The 17,733-nt window shown below is 35.4% G+C and overlaps 1 pseudogene; it reads left to right on the plus strand.

Moving 5' to 3' along the window:
- The first annotated feature begins 11,369 nt into the window (after positions 1–11,369).
- LOC115228399 lies at positions 11,370–12,809 on the plus strand (annotated as a pseudogene).
- The last annotated feature ends 4,924 nt before the right edge of the window (positions 12,810–17,733 follow it).

Below are 17,733 nucleotides of genomic sequence, written 5' to 3' on the forward strand. Positions count from 1 at the left end.
AGATGATTCGAATTAGTTAGTCTTATTCATTGGCTTCGTTGATTTTCTTATTTTTGTTTATTTCATATTTGTGGGTTTGTTATCTTTCTAATGCTAGTCATTTATACTGCTTTAAATGAATATTTTTTTCGAGTCTTTTTGGCTTTCTAATAACTGTGTAAGATAGAAATCGTTTATTTAAGTGGTTAATTCGGATGTAAATTGGTTTATTAAGTTACAATTGACAAGTTGTTTGTCCTTTGTCGACACTCTCTGCCCGTCCAACATTGCCGGGAGCGTAGTTGACCACTGTATTCCGCGGAGAAAACGACGAGGGCAGAGGAGAGAAAATATGAAGCGTTGCGAGACCGATTCTCGTTCTGTCCGATTGTGGTTGAGACAACTGGAGGAATAAGTGGGAAATCGCTTTGCTTCCTAAAGAAGCTTGTACGCTTAGCCACACTAAAAAGCCACGACACACGTGAGACCCGGTGGCCTAAAAGTGCTAATGATTGAGAAAACGTTGCCCCCCATGAAGATTCTTGAATAAAGATTCTTTAAAACAGCTATTGCTTCTTCCGAGACTCTCGTCGTCTTCTGACGATAAGTTGTTCAATTCTCCTAACGAATTCCAGAGATTTGTTGGTCATTGCTCCAGACTTTTCTAAAGAGACTGGGGAAATGAACACGTTCTTTGTAAGTTAAAGTATTTCGAGGTTTTAAGTTCTTCAGCCTTTATAGCGGCTGACTCTGGGCTGATTGCCGAGTCGAGCAGATTCGTTTTCGACAAGGCGTCCGTAGACTCCCACATTGACTCCATCAGGGCGTTCTCGTCTCCACGGTCAAGCTCCACACGTTCCAGTTCGGTAGGGAATCCAGCAGGTTATAACGCAGCCGAAATGATCTCGTTGATGGAGGAGTGTTTGGATCCACGTTTAGCACTTCTGAATGAAAGGGGGTATAATCATTTGAATCGACTTTACTGCCACATCGGAATTGGCCTCCCGATTAACCGGTCCTCTTCCAATCCGCGAGAGTCACGTAGGATTTTGGTGATGAAGGCGTGGGAATTGGCGCGTGAGGCGAGAAAGACGGGGAGTGCCATGTCCAGCGCCGAAAATAGTCCAACTCCACCAAGGCGCTGAGATAATTTGCAAAAAGTCCATCCATCTGCATATGTTTAGAATTTTGTGTTTGAAGTTACAATTTGTTTGATTTCTAAGAGTTTTTGTCGGTTTTGTATATCTTAATCATTTTTTAGCTTATTTGGTTAATTATAGGTTTCCGAATGTCCGTAAACGTATTAAAAAGTAGAAAAATCATTCAATAAAATCGTGCATTTAACCCCGAATGCGAAAAAAAAATTTTCGCTCTGATGAAAATAGCAACTCACATTTCCTGATTTGTTATTTATTATGTATAAAACGTGCGTTTAAATTTACAGCTAATTAATGATACAATTTCTATGAGAATTGAAAACACATCTGAAGATCTGTATCTGTTCTACTATACAACTCGTCAACATGGGGGATCTCGGACACTGAACTGAAGACTTTAGACTCTTTTCACCGTAAACAACTACGTCTCTTACACGGAATACACTGGCCATCAAAAATTAACAATCTATCTCTGTATAAACATTACGATGCTACGCAGTTGTCTCAAGAAATCGTTGGAGGCCGGTGGAAATTATTTTGCCACATTTTGCGAATAAACCCCAAAGCTCCGGCCAATCGGCTGGAAAGAGATCTCAAACTTCATGGCAAAAGTTTCAAAAACTGGGACGACCTAGAATCTTTGCGGAATCTCGCCCGCAACAGAGGGGCATGGACGAGGATGGTCCAGAAGATTGTTTCGCTTCTGACACGTGTGGGGTTATAACTTTGTTTATGTTCCTACGGAATGTGTTATAATAATATCTGAAGATCTGGAATGTTAGCTATTCACTGATTCCAATTTTTTTTGTACACTATTTCATTGCTCTTGACAAAGCTACAGATATTACTGATATAGAGAAAATAGTTGTGTTTATTAGGAGTGTCATCCTGACTTTAACCAAGAAGATGAATCATATGAAAAAATACCTGCGCACTAGTACATTAATCGGTGAATTAGAAACATGTTTTAATGATTTTTAAAAAGCTCTACCTATTAAGAAAATATTTTTGACACCGATGGAAACATACGGTGCAATTGTTTCATACGTATATTAAAACAGAGCTACTTGAAATGCAATCAGATTCACAAATTACCGCAGTATTTAAATCGATTGATTTTTAAATCGAATTTCACAATGGAAATATTGCAACTTGGTCGTGAATGCTCCAAAAATGCATCACTCTTAAGATCAACGAAGCGCTTTTCAACAAACCTATCCGAATAAAAAGTATTAATTGACTGATGAAATACTTTTACTCACATCGGCTTGAAAATTTACTATTTTTTCGACAAAATAATAGACGCCGAGCAAAATCAAGTCTCACATTTATTCTCCTTCTTTTCTTGAATGACATAAAATATTTTTTTGCAGCCTCCAAATAAACACTTGATTATCGATCTGGGGCTTAAAGTAACAAATTGATCAAGCCTGTTATATTTTATTGATCACGTGCTAGACATGCAAGAATAGATAATATTAATTTTCTCAAAAAACTTGTGAATTATCTCACAAAACGAAACATTTCAATATGCCTGACAAAATCACACTTATAATTTTTATATTAAGGATATCAGTCTAATGTGCCTATATACGATTATAGACAAATATTCAACTGATTTATCTACAGCAGCGGTTCTCAACCGTGGTCCCCAGAAAATTTTTAGTGGTCCCCAGGAATTTTCGAAAAATAAAAATATATTAAAGTTAAAACTAATTGTACAATCTTTAAAGCTTTTAAAATATTCTGCCCTCTCGGAGAAGTTTTCCGTGGTGCCGATCGCGGCTGAGACGTCGGGTGCTCTCGGTCCAAAAACTGAAAAGTTCCTTCGCAAGCTCGGAGCCAAAATCTCAATGCGCACCCATGATCCTCGGGAGGCGAACTGGCTAATGCAACGGCTCTCGATTGCCATTATCCGGGGAAACAGTTTGGCAATCCGCCAGGCTACATATCCACCATAAACATAATTCTATCTTTTCATTGATTATTATTGATTAAATTGTACAATTAAGTATAAATCAAAAACATTGAAATTAATCAAGCGGTTCTCAATCGTGGTCCCCAGAAAATTTTTAGTGGTCCCCAGGAATTTTCGAAAAATAACAATATATTAAATTTAAAACTAATTGTACAATTAAGTATAAATCAAAAACATTGAAATTAATCTGATTTGATTAGCGTGGTTTATCATTCTAGTTATGGTTAACAAGAATCGTCGTCTTTGGTCGGATTCTTACGTACAATTTGGATTCACTAAATTCATTGCCCCAAATAATGAAATAAAGGCAAAATGCATGATTTGCCATAAAATTTTGGGAAACAATTCACTGAAACCTTCTCAAACAAGAACAAACAAGATCAGAAATCTTACTAAATTACTATTAAATTTTCTGTTATTTTCATAATGTTCATGTTATTTTTATAATAAATATTCGAACATGTCTAAACCTGGCCCTGACGAGGCCAAAAATTGTGCGCTAATACCAAAAAATGTTTATTTTATTTAGGGTGGTCCTCACAAAATTTTATAGTGCAAAAGTGGTCCCCAGTCTAAAAAAGGTTGAGAACCGCTGATCTACAGCATGATCTTAAATTATTTATGATAATAAATAAGAATCTAGTTAATTAAGTAAATTTTATTTTAAACGTTAAATATTTTATTGAAGTGAATGGTACTTATTTTTGTGGTAACATATTTTTTAGTCAGTCAGAAAAGAGTTATCTGGAACTTCCTCTCTACGCGAAATGTATAAACTTAAAACTAAAATTAGAATACTCCGAGAATGTTCAAAATCTCCAGAAGGAGTAAGTCACACACTATTTGAGCAAATTGTGGGGACAAAAGACTTAACCTCATTTGTAAACGAAATAAACAAACTCACGATGGAAAACAAAATTGAAATTTCCATGAACGATGGAGTAATTATATATAAAACACCAAAAACCGATTCAAAATTGTATTCCACCCTCTAAACCCATCAGAACTCCCGGAATGTCAGAAACCGACTACAAACTGCTCGATTTGCTCACAAAAGCCGAATCTGCTGGTTTTTGATAAAAATAACTTCAGGCCTGACCCTACGAGAGATCAAGTCTCAGGCAAGAAGTTGTCGTCCACGGGAGATTCAGGCCTCCCTCAGGAACCTGACAGGCAAAAGTTTAATAAAAGCAGTTTTTTCCAACTTGGTTTGTATATTTTTGTTATTTTAAGAAAAGGGAAAAGATTTTTGTTTTGGAGGAATACGCGGATTCTCATCTCGCTGGAGGAGACTATTTTCGGAGTTCGGAAGATTGGAGTATCAATCAGGCATTGCTTGATACTGTAAAAAACCATTGCCTTGATTTTTGTGTAAGCAAAAAAGAAAATGCGGTAATTTTGGGTTTTCAAATTTCCAAGAAAAATGAAGAAAGTTTGTTTTTTGATGCACAGGAATTGACTTTGTGGATTAACCGTCGGCATTTTATGGTTAAAAAGGGGGTTTATTGGTTAGAATATTTCCTCATTGGATGTTGCGAGGGTTTTGAACACTCTGTGCTATGAGAAGAAGGTCGGGATACGCGGATCTCTTAAAGACAGGGATATCAAGTACTGTCCTGTTGAGGAAGGGATTCGTTTTTCTGCTGAGAATTTGCCTTACTGTGAGTGCAAGGTTGGGATGCAGTGATCGACAGTAGAATTGTTTGAGAATTGAAACAGAGAGAGATGAAACGTGCTTGCTTGCTCGGATATTTCTTTAATGATTTTTTATTTATCACTTTTGTAAGAATTTCATTTTGGTTATCGATTTTATCACTGTCGAAAACATATAAAAGTCAATTAAGGTTTCCTTTGCACTAATCGTATTCAAAAGCCTCTCCGTTTTGCAAGATCTTTTAGTTCATTGTTTTCAGCTGGCTGCTTGTTGCTTTTAGGTCCTCATTTAGCGTGATAGGTAAGGTATTTCTAGGCTTTTTTCGGAATGATTTTGTTTTTTCACAAAATATGCATTTATTATGCGATTTGTTGGGACCGAACAGTCACCATCTAGATCTTCTGATATTGGATCTGTTTTGCTCAACTTATATAATTGTTTGATTTTGATTTTGTAGTGAATATCAAGGCCTTCCTAAGCATACTGCGGTCGAAACTGTCAATAAACTCCATTGCCCGTTCAGACAAACCCCATGTCCTACAGTTATACAGTGGGGCAAAAAAGTCATGGCACCTTTGCAAATTTTGACTAAATTTAACAATTCTTTGCAAAAAAATTATTAAATACATTACTTTAAAAAATAAATTAGTAATATAGAACTTTTTAGATAAATTATTTAAAAAACTATCTTAAAGGGAATTATTAATATTGCACTAATTAACGATTTATTTTTAAAAGTCAATTTTTGAGGGAAAAAAGTAATGCCACAAAATCCAATTAATATTTAGTTGCATTCCCTTTTGCTAGCAGAACTGCTTCCAATCGTTTTTTGTAAGAAAAAATTCGTTTTTGACATTCTACTTTAGAAATATTTTTCTATTCTTCGTAGCAAATTGTTTTTAATTCCTGGATATTTTTTGGTTTTCTTAAGCCAACTTTTATTTTTAATATTTTCCATAAGTTTTCGATGGGATTCAGGTCTGGCGATTGACTTGGCCATTCCAAAACATTTATTTTGTTTTTTTCTAACCATTAACGGTTACTTTTGACTTGTGCTTAGGATCGTTGTCATGCTGGAATGTCCAATGTTGTGTCAAATTTAAGTTCGCGACCGAAGGTAAAAGACATTTTTTCAAAATTTCGCAATATTTAAGAGAATTCATCATTCCATCAATTACAAAAGTTCACCAACACCTGTTGATGAAAAACAACCCCACAACATGATACTACCTCCCCCGTGCTTTACGGTAGGTATGGTGCATTTTGGGATATACGCCTGATTTGATTTGCGCCAAATTGAAAGCGTGTAGTTCAGTCCGAAAAGTTGTATTTTTGATTCGTCCGACCACAAAATATTGTTTATGAATTCATTTTCTTTGTTCAAAAGATTTTTTGCATATTGGATTCGCGCTGAAAGGTGTATTTTCTTTAATAACGGAACTCGACGGGGCCTTCGCTTATTGATACCTTCTTTGCGTAGTGTAGAAGTGATTGTACGAAGGGACACTCTCGTTCCTGTGATTTTTAAATTATCGGCCAATTCTTTTCGAGTTATTTTTTGGTTTGAAGTAACTAATCTTTTCATTAATGAAGAAGAACGCAGAGATATTTTTTTTGGAGCACCCGATCTTGGTTTATTAATAACAGTTCCGCGTTGCTTCCATCGAGTAATAATATTTCGAACAGTACTTTTTGGTAATATCAACAATTTAGAATCTCTCCATAACTTTTACCGTTTTGGTGGGCAGTTACAACTCGTTGTTTTGGTCCAAAAAATGCTCTTTCCTCATCGACGAGATAATTTTAATAAAAGGCGAAAAATAAAAGTATATTTATACTAATCGGAATCTACTAATCAATTATATTAATAGAACTAAGAATCAATTATTTCAAAGAAAAAACAAGGCACCAAAAGATAATCATTTGTATCTTATTGTCAAAAAAATCCATATTTTTTGATAGTGTCATCACTTTTTTACACATCAAATTGACGTTTTTCTAAATATGAAGCAAAAACAATTATATTTATTTGAAATTCATGAATATAATTAGCGCGAAATGGGTTCAAAAGAATGCAAGATTTTATTGTGTAGCATGATGAACTAAATCGAAAAAGTTATCATTGTAAAAATATATTGAATTAAAAAAAATGATAGGTGTGCCATGACTTATTTGCCCCACTGTATATCCGGATGGGCACAAAAAAGTATTTGATATTGCTATAAAAATAGTCAAAATTGGTTTACTTGAATTGTGTTGAGTTTTGAGTAGTCTTGTGAACTTATTGTAAAATATAATAAATGTCGAGTCATTTTGTCAATTTTTTTATTTGACAGAGTAAATTATCGAATTAGTTTTCAGAGCAGTACTCGGCTTCAACAACGCGTTAAAAAGAACTATTGGAGAAAGCCCGTTTGTCTGCGGATTACCAGTCTTTATACATGAGGACAAATTTAGCTAGGCCAGAGCTTGTGTGACTTAATAATCTCTGGAATTGGAAATATGATGATTTTTTTCAAATAAACTAATCAATTTAGTAAAGTTGACTGTGTCAAGCTCATGCGATGCGATGGCGCTGAATGCATCAAAAAAAACCGTCAGACTCTCTACCTTCCGGGGTGGCCTGACAATTTTCCCATCTTCTTTTTATAACTTATAGTTGACAATATTGAACCTTGACTCTGAACTAATTATTTTAAAACTAAATGTCAACTGAATCGGCATTAAAGTGCCAGAACTATGCTTTCTTAAACAAAGAACTGAATATTATCAAAAACGATATTATAATCACAAATGTTTCAGTATATGTATCTACTTCAGGTTTTCTCAACCGGGGACGAAAATTTTGTACAGGGAGGCGATAATTAGGTCAAAGGGAGGCGATGATATATTTAATATTCGAATTTAAATATAATACAAGTATTTATACATGTTAATTTTAATAATGTTTCAGATTTATTAATATTTCTTGTATAGTGTTTATCCTTAAATTTTATATTCAAAATAGCATTTGTTTTTACATTCTTGTTTTTTTAACATATTACTCTTTTTATTAAAAGACAGTTAGAAAAGGGAGAAGGATTGTTTAAGACTACGTAAATTAGGGCGCCCTCCCGGCCTCACGGATTGCGAACCGGTTGCCGCGGATTACTGTAATGGAGAGGCGTCGAAGAAGCCAAAAGGATTCTCTCGGGTCGCCCCTCCTTTTGGCGATTCTTCTCCCCAAACCGCATAGGAAACAAAGCGACTTGCAGCCGAAGACCACAGAGGGTCCAACGGCGATGGGCGTGAAAACGAAGCTGGAGAGGTGACCGTATTTTAGGATTTTGAGATTTTCGACACGATTGGAAGCAAAGCCTGGGTCGACGGCCGATATGGCTAGGTTCCCATTGGAGAATGTGTCACAGCAGGTAGAATCCCATATAAAGGATTTTCCCTGCTTAAAGGAGAATTTAGTAGTCAGGGCGTTTTCCGTCATTTCTGTCCAAATCGACAGGTTCGAGGGAACACTTCACGATGTCGTACAGTTAACTGTGGCGGCCTGCACTGCGGGCGCAGGAGAGGGGATGTAACCCGAACTCGTCTACAGTTCCGCCACAGCGACATTTGTGGGCCTGACATATTTTGAGCCCGAAACGTAAGGAGATGAGGATTCTTAGGCACTCAGAGTCCAGGAGGTTCCCAGTTAAAAGGGAGGGGGAAGGCATCAATCCAAGCACCGCTGCCTGGGTGACAGCCTGCACGAAGGCAGGCGAGCCTGTGTTGATTAAGTTTCGGAGTGAGTTCTTCGTACAAAGACCGACATACAATCTCGTCCCACTGCCGCTGGTTGTCCTCGGACTCAGGCCGCCTCAAATCAAACCAAGCCTTACATAAGAGACCTGCCGCGACGAAATCTGGAGACACTTTTAACATTTATTTGTAGTTGTGGGTGCGCAGATCGCTTCTTATAAAATTGTTGAAATTATTGCGAAAACTTCCAGTTCTCATATTATCGCAGAAAATGTAATAATTTCATTACTGGAAGTTATAATATCGGATGTAATCCATCAAGATGCTTCTAAAATTATTCAAAGTCTACCTCTTGGCAATGATTCGATTCGTCGAAGAATTGATGAATTGATGAAATGGATGATATTGAAAGACTGAAGCGAAGTAAATTTTCTTTACAAATTGATGAAAGCGTCATTGTAGATAGTAAAGGTGTTTTAATTGGATTTGTGAGGTTATTTTCGAATTTTTAATACAATTTAGATATTTTGAAAATGAATGTGTATTAAATGAGAATTTATGTTTGTCGAATTATTGGAAACCTTTACAACTGGAATGTCAATATATTCCGTAGTCCAAGAAGAGATAATTGAAATATAATGAAGAATATATTCACAGATTTCAACAGGATGGTATCTCTAAATTTTGGTAATCAAAAGATCTACAAATTAAATTTCCAAATTTATGGAAGAAAATGAGAAATGTACTATTGGCATTCCATACCACTTATTTAGTTGATCATAATTTTTAATAAAAATTCAATTTTTACATTTGATTTATTGTTTTATATTTTGATTTTTGAGTTATATACAAAAAAAACAACCAATTAAGATGCACAAAAATTTTTAAATTGTATGTGAACAAGGGGGCGATAAAATATCTAAGGGGGCAAAGTGAATTTTACTTTGTGGGAGGAAGATTCTTTTTTGAAACAAATTTTTAATTAATTACGTTATATGAAACGTTTTGATTTATACATTCTTCGTTTTGATTTATGTAAAGTATATTTGATGGTTGACATGGCCCACATTTCCGGACTGGTGGCTGCCAATGTCATTCCCAGTCCATTCCCACACGAAAATGTCACTACGTCCACCACTCGCAAGACTCTTTGCGGTCCTCAATTGTGCTTAAATGTTTCATGACAGATCCGGCATTATTTTTACCCGCAAAAATAAGCCATTTTTAGCCCAAATTTAGTAAAGTTGACTGTGGCGAGCTCATGCGAATTACCCTTTGATGCGATGGCGCCGAATACATCAAAAAGAACCGTCAAACTCTCTACCTTCAGGGGTGGCCTGCTAATTTTCCCATCTTCTCTTTGTTACTTATAGTTGACAATATTGAACCTTGATTCTGAACTAATTATTTTAAAACTAAATGTCGACTGAATCGGCATTAAAGTGGCAGAACTATCAAAAACGCAGAGGAGGGGTTACTGAATATTATCAAAAACGATGTTATAATCACAAATGTTTCAGCATATGTATCTACTTTGTGGGAGGAAGATTCCTTTTTTATTTAATTACCTTTTATGAAACGTTTTGCTTTATGTAAAGTATACATTCTTCGTTTTGATTTATGTAAAGTATCTTTAATGGTCGACATGCCCACATTTCCAGACTGGTGCCTGCCAATGTCATTCCCAGTCCATTCTCCCACGTCCACCACTCACAAGACTCTCCTTCTTCCTCGGTTGTGCTTGAATAGTTCATGACAGATCCGGCATTACTTTCACCCGCAAGAATAAGAATTTGCCATTCCAAGTCGACTCCTCTGTGTTCCACTTTTCCAAGGGTCAGGGCTCCATATTGACTGGGGGGATCGACAACCACCTCATGTGTCTGGAAAGATTCCGTCGTTTTCCCCCGAGAGTGTGCTTTGACAAGACCTGTCTGTCTATTCCATGTGATTAATAAACACTCCTTTTGTTGGGAAAAGAATTAGAGAGAACAATTAATAACCCGACTGAGTTTTTGTATTCGACTGAGCAATTTATTGTCAAGTCGGATAATATTTTGATATTGGACACTCCGGTCGTCCTTCCTGGTGGTCTCGACTATTCCCTTCACTTTATTGATACTGCATTGGAGTTTGCCACACCCCACATACATGGTCAGTTCTCTGTCAATGTACTCCTCGGTCATCTCATACAAGTCGGCCATGTACTTGATGGACAGACTGGAGTATGCCTCCAACAACTGTTTGTACGCCCTCAACATGACGTGATTCTCCGTCTCCGCCAACAACACAAAAAACTGTTTATAGTGGCACTGGTAGAAGGAATTGAACAACTCCCGCGGCAAAGGCAGTTCGAACAGGGCTTCCTGGATATCCGAGGACTTGATCACCTCCTTCTTCATTTCCCGACGGTCGTAGGCAAACACGTACGAGAATATTGTGTATGTCGCAAACTCCCCATAGTCCATCAACTCCGTGCTCGTGTATGTCGATACTCCGTCACGGAATGAGTCAGCAGCTCCACGGAAATCGCAGATTGTGAGTAAATAAATTCCGTGGTAAATCTTGAGACGATTTCTCTGTTCCCAGTCCTCCACAAACCTACAAATGAAGACATCGAAGTATATTCGCATCATCAGGAAGTGGTACTACAAGTTCTGTCCCTCCAAACAGCTCGACTGGATTAATTAAGTTGCAGGTAACTCTCTCCAAACAGCTCGACTGGATTAATTGAAATACACTCTAAAATCGACTTGAGTAAAATATTTCATATAATAATTATCAGTTTCTTATCATATTTATACATTAATCAATCATGGTTAACCCAAATAAATAAAATACCGCACAGATTAACTCGAATGTTCTCAGCATGCGTGAGGTTGTACACATTCAAGCTGGTCAGTGCGGAAACCAGATTGGATCTAAAGTAAAACTACAAATCTAATCCACAACAGTTCTGGGAGGTAATCTCAGACGAACACGGAATAGACCCCACAGGCTCATACCACGGAGATTCTGACCTTCAATTAGAGAGAATCAACGTATACTACAATGAGGCCTCTGGTATCAAATGTTGATGTGGATTATATAGGCGGGAAGTATGTCCCTCGTGCTATTATGGTTGACTTGGAACCAGGTACGATGGATGCAGTGAGATCTGGTCCATTCGGTCAGATTTTCCGTCCAGATAATTTCGTATTTGGACAGTCAGGGGCAGGGAACAATTGGGCGAAAGGACATTACACTGAAGGGGCAGAGTTGGTGGATTCAGTCATGGATGTGGTGAGAAAAGAAGCGGAGAGTTCTGACTGTCTGCAAGGATTTCAACTGACTCACTCATTGGGGGGAGGAACTGGGTCAGGAATGGGGTCACTGATAATCCACCGAGTGAGAGAGGAGTACCCCGATCGAATAATGAGTACATTCTCTGTCGTCCCTTCTCCTAAGGTGGTGATCTCTGTCTGATCTGATTAGGTGAGTGACACTGTTGTAGAGCCATACAATGCCACTCTCTCAGTCCACCAACTGGTCGAATATACTGACCAGACATACTGCATTGATAATGAGGCACTCTACGATATCTGCTTCAGGACATTGAAATTGACCACTCCTACTTATGGAGATCTCAATCATTTGGTTTCGGCCACTATGTCTGGTGTGACTACCTGTTTGCGTTTTCCTGGACAGTTAAATGCTGATCTTCGTAAATTGGCTGTCAATATGGTCCCCTTTCCTCGGCTCCACTTTTTTATACCTGGGTTTGCTCCACTGACATCTCGTGGTTCACAGCAGTACCGATCACTGACTGTGCCTGAGTTGACTCAGCAGATGTTTGATGCTAAGAATATGATGGCTGCCTGTGATCCTCGACATGGGCGATATCTGACCGTGGCTGCCATATTCCGCGGAAGAATGTCAATGAAGGAAGTGGATGAGCAAATGCTGAACATTCAAACAAAAAACAGCAGTTACTTCGTGGAGTGGATTCCCAATAATGTCAAGACTGCGGTTTGTGATATTCCGCCTCGTGGACTGAAAATGTCTGGAACATTTGTGGGCAATTCTACGGCTATTCAAGAGTTGTTTAAGAGAGTGTCCGAGCAGTTTATCGCCATGTTCCGTCGGAAGGCTTTCCTTCATTGGTATACTGGGGAGGGAATGGACGAAATGGAGTTCACTGAGGCCGAGTCGAACATGCACGACCTTGTCGTTGAGTATCAGCAGTATCAGGACGCTGCTGCTGATGAGGAAGGCGAATTTGACGATGAACATGACGAGGAGATTGCCTAGTTTTTTTTCATTACTTTTTTGGTTTGGTTTTTTTATAAAAATTCAATAAGTTATGCGTGTTTTTTTATTGTTGAATTTATTACTCAATCACATAATGGTTATCAATTTTTTTTTATTCTATAAGTTAAGACTTTTTATTGTTTAAATTACAAAGGTTATACATTTTTATTGTTTCGTTTCTTGAATCGATCATATTATTACACTCAATCCTCTCAAATTGGCCACAAATTTTGATGTTTTTAATAAATTTGAATTTTATTAATAAAATTTGTCCCACATGTCTTGTCGTAATAATTATACTCGTCTAAATTTTAATCAGAAAATGGTAATTTTATCTTATAAAGAGGAGAATCCTCATTTTTCTCGTCAACATTTGGTCGAAAGATTTTCTTTTTTGATTAATAAAAAAATTTCTCGAAAAACAATCAACAACATTGGTATACTGGGGAGGGAATGGACGAAAGTTCGGCAAGATTAGATTTGTAGTTTTACTTTAGATCCAATCTGGTTTCCGCAATCTGGTTTCCAATCTGGTTTCCGCACCGTTTGAGTTCGGCAAGTCTCTGTTATGGGATGCGACGTGTTCAGACACTTTCTCGGAGCTCAACCTTCCTTCTTCAGCTGTCGAGCCTGGCTCAGTCTCTCGCAAAACCGAGAAGATGAAGATTGGAAAGTACAAGGAGCTCTCTGAACGGTATCTGTTCACTCCCATCGCCGTCGAGACTTCCGGCGTCATCGGCGAAAAGTCTCTTTCCTTTCTAAAAAAGCTTGGCCGCATGATCTCCCATAAACGGGGAGACCCACGCGAGTCCAAGTGGCTTTTCGAAAGGATTTCCTTGGCCATAGTACGTGGAAACTGTGTTTCCATTTACGATGCCGGGAATTTAGTTAGTTAATAACTATTTGTTAATTACATATAAAAAAAAAATAAAAATAAAAAAAAAAAAAAAAAAAAAAAAAATCAACAACATTCTTTTGAAAAAAATTCTCCTCTCAAAGATAGCAAAATACAAAATCTAGCCTCAAAAAAGTATCTAATCTTAAGTTTCCTGAACTTGATGCAAAATTGGTTGAATGGATAAATTTGATTGAGTCTAGAGGTATCTTATTTAGGGAAGAGATGGAAAAATGCGGAAACATTGAAGATGAAAATGATGAAAATATAAATGTTGGGGAAGAAATTAACAAAAATGACATTGTGGTCAGGTTAACGACAATTGAAAAAGATTTATTAAAAACATTTAAAACGAGCATGATGTCTTACTAATCTCATCTATAAGACGTTACAAAAAATATACCGATAGCTAAAAAAACAAATGGGAATTGAATTTTACTTTAGTTTCTTTGAAACATTATCGATTTTATTATCTAATTGGCCATTTCTCAAATTGGCTAACAAAATTGAAGGAACCAAAAATGGCCAATTTGAGAGGGTTAAGTGTACTTAACATTTGTAACTAATTTAGATCAATAAACCTCTGGACTAAAAAAAATTCCTGATGACCTTGATTTTGTGACTTTCGTCTGAAACGATTTAAGTCGGTAGTATCTCTTCCCGTCAGCCGACTAGTATTAACAATGCCTATGAAATTTTTCTTATGAAAGTAGATGTATTGCTTATTTGAGTCTAGTCATTTATGTTGAAATGTCAATTTATGTGGCCTTTGTTATATGTGTTGCTAGCATACTTGCTAGGACGTTTACTAGCATATAGCACTCATTTTTTTGATGTGGAGTTGGCATGTAGCAGAATACACACGGATGGCATTATAATTTTTTACTGCTAACGCGAAAAGTGGCTTGTCTCTTGAATGCGAGAGAAAAACATAAACTTTATGAAAAGTTCATTTTTGTAGAAACCAGGAAAACGAAAACTTTGACTTTTATTTATTCCAAAAGTTTATGAAAAAGTGAGAAGCAATCCCCTTGTGGGTGGTGTCCTCAATTCTTAGTTTTTATAAATAAATACAAATTTAAAATTCAACGAATGAAACAAAATGGAATTAAAATACAATTTTATTAATTTTTTATCAAAAAAATGAAACCAGAAACTTGAACACAAAATATGAGTATAAATAACAAAATAATAATTATTATAAAATATTTTTTTATGACTTTACTCTAAAATAACATAGTCGTAAAAAACTTGATTTTATTATAATTGAAGCTCTATAAATAAATCCATCTATTGAAAGGGCACTGAATGTATACTTTCCATAATTTTCTTCACTTGCATTTAAGATTGAAGCCACCGCCAAATTATTAGAAATAGACTTTGCATGTATAAATGATTTTGAGTTGTAATGCTCGATTATTAGTTCACTAACGTGTATTTCTGGAGATATTTTGCAATACACATAAAGACTGTTGTCGTTATTATTATATGACTCCTCCTCGTATGATAAAAAACAACTTGAATTAGACTTACATTTCCTTATATGTAAACTTGATGTGCTACTTATTATGAAGAAAAGAATCCACTTAATAATTAGATAAAGCGTACGGTAATTGCCATTCTTCTCAATTGACAAATTGGTAACCATCAATCAGTACAAAATAGTATTTTACAGTTAATATCTATATTTAATTAGATTTTTGTCTCTACACGGTGTTTTAGATTTGTATTTGAAAGACAAGAAACAGAGCTTCGACGGGTTTCTAGATCTTTGTTGCCTTTTTAGTGGAGATATTGTAATCAACATAACATTAATTCCAGTACATAAAAACTTGTTAAGTAAAATACTTAACAACTCATTTGATGGATTGGATGACTTATACAGAATGTAAATTTGAATATTTTAAATCATTAGATGTCATTGTGGCTGTAGTAACTTTCGTTAAGTGAATACGGACGCATTTGCAAGTTTAAGATATTTTTTACAATCTAAATTTATCATTACAGTTCCATCTCAAAAAATACGATTTTTCAGTTCGCAAAGGTCAGCCGTAAGTTACCTATTATGTATTTTAAATTACTTACTGTATAGGTTTTTTTCAAAACAGAAATGTCCAGATTTACTAACAGGTCCCAGTCAATAATGTATACTTAGATATTCTCATAGTAAGCTTGAAAATAAAGGACTTGAGTGTTTAAAAAAATTCCCCATTTTGACAAAAGGATGGAAATAGACACAATTTGAAATAATACTGCAATATTAGAAACGAATAAGCATACTGTACGTTAGTTTACTTACAGTAGGTTGCAATCTCTGTCAGTGTCCAGCATCAATCAATATGATATGCAAAGAGCATTCCGGCTAATCAAATATTCGACGTCGCTAATTTAATAACATGATATTCATTTTAATATTTCCTTGTTTTGCTTTTTATCTTGACTTAGTTTCAATTGCTACATACAGTAGTTACAATGAAATATATGATCACTAACAAAACATGTAATTGACTCTATAAAATGATTGTTAATTCCATAAATGGTGTTAGTTTAGTTTTCTTGTATTTAAATAACTTAATTTAATAACTTTTAAAGAACAGTTTAGTATTGAATCTACGTAGCATTCATTGTATAAGTAACATCCCAATGAATACAGTTTTTATGCTAATTAATATCATTCAACTAAACCAATATTTCTCAACTATTATTGTATACAAATGTATTCTCATAGAAAATCTAGATGAGAGCAAAATTCCAATTTTTAATCATAAAAAATATGTATCAACATTCGGACATGTAATATTAAAAACATTGAAAGCATTTGGTATGTGATCAATTACTTATCATAAAAAACCAATAATTTGGTGAGTGATTGAAATCGCAATTAATTAAATATTTAGATACTACTAATTAATTAACATGGTTATTGATAAAATACTTTATCCACTTTGACGGATTCTGTTATTTCAGCTTTTCTAGGCATAGGAATGATTGGAGGAAGGCTTTGATTGTGGTAGAACATTAGTCACTTCAGTTTTCTCAGTCCGAATGCTACTACTGGGATATATGTTTATCGATTCCGACTTTGATGGAGAAAGAGACAACAAATTGTCTAATAGCCATTCACAGGTACGATTGATGTTTGACTAAACCCTCAACGAAAGAAGATCCTATAATAATTAATTATTTTCTAAAAATTTCGAAGTTATGAAAACAAGACTTTTTATAATCTCAAGAAAACCTTCAAATTATTTTCATCAGATTTTTTTACTATTTTTTTAATAAACAGTCGTTAATTCTTTGATTAAGAGGACGAGCGAAAACAGGCCAGCTAAGCTCACGTCTCTCGTGACTCTTCCTCGAGATCATCAAACCAATCTCCGAAAGGAACTCCACTCGTCTCGAAAGCCAGAGGGATGAAAAGGCAGGTGTTCTCCAATGAGAAATGTTTCGATCTGAAGTTTATGATCATCTTCTACTTTAAAAATGAAAGGATTTACAATCCAATCAGGAACAGAATTTTGTGCATAAAAATAATTTTAAAATTTCTCAACAAAATTTTCGAGATGTTCATCGAATAATTTTCAATAACGAATTATCGTGATTTGTATTTCGATAAAACGTTTCAACGAGAGGAAACTATATTTAATTTCAAGATTATTTTTTCAAAAATATAATTTATTTTTGAATTCAAAGATTTTTTCATTTAATTTAATTGAAGAAATGTATTTTCCTAAAAATTCATAAATATAGTTAACTTTGCAAAGATAAATTAAAATCAATTCAAAATAGAAAAAATGTCAGAAAGATAAAATATTTTTTTTGAATTCAATGGATTCTATCAATTCAAATAAATCAAAAAGATTGAAATAGCATCAGACAACTCAAAAACTCTTGTCAAAGCCCGTCCCCTGGTAATTATTTGTATTATTTGATCGAGGACAATCGTCATCTCTGATGGTAAAGCTTTTGATGCAAGAGAATATTTTTGTATTGGACAATGGAATGATAGGATATTTAGATTCTTTTTTTACATTTGCAATAAATCCTG

This window comes from Octopus sinensis, unplaced genomic scaffold, assembly GCF_006345805.1.
Source record: "Octopus sinensis unplaced genomic scaffold, ASM634580v1 Contig10384, whole genome shotgun sequence".
Classification (NCBI taxonomy): domain Eukaryota; kingdom Metazoa; phylum Mollusca; class Cephalopoda; order Octopoda; family Octopodidae; genus Octopus; species Octopus sinensis.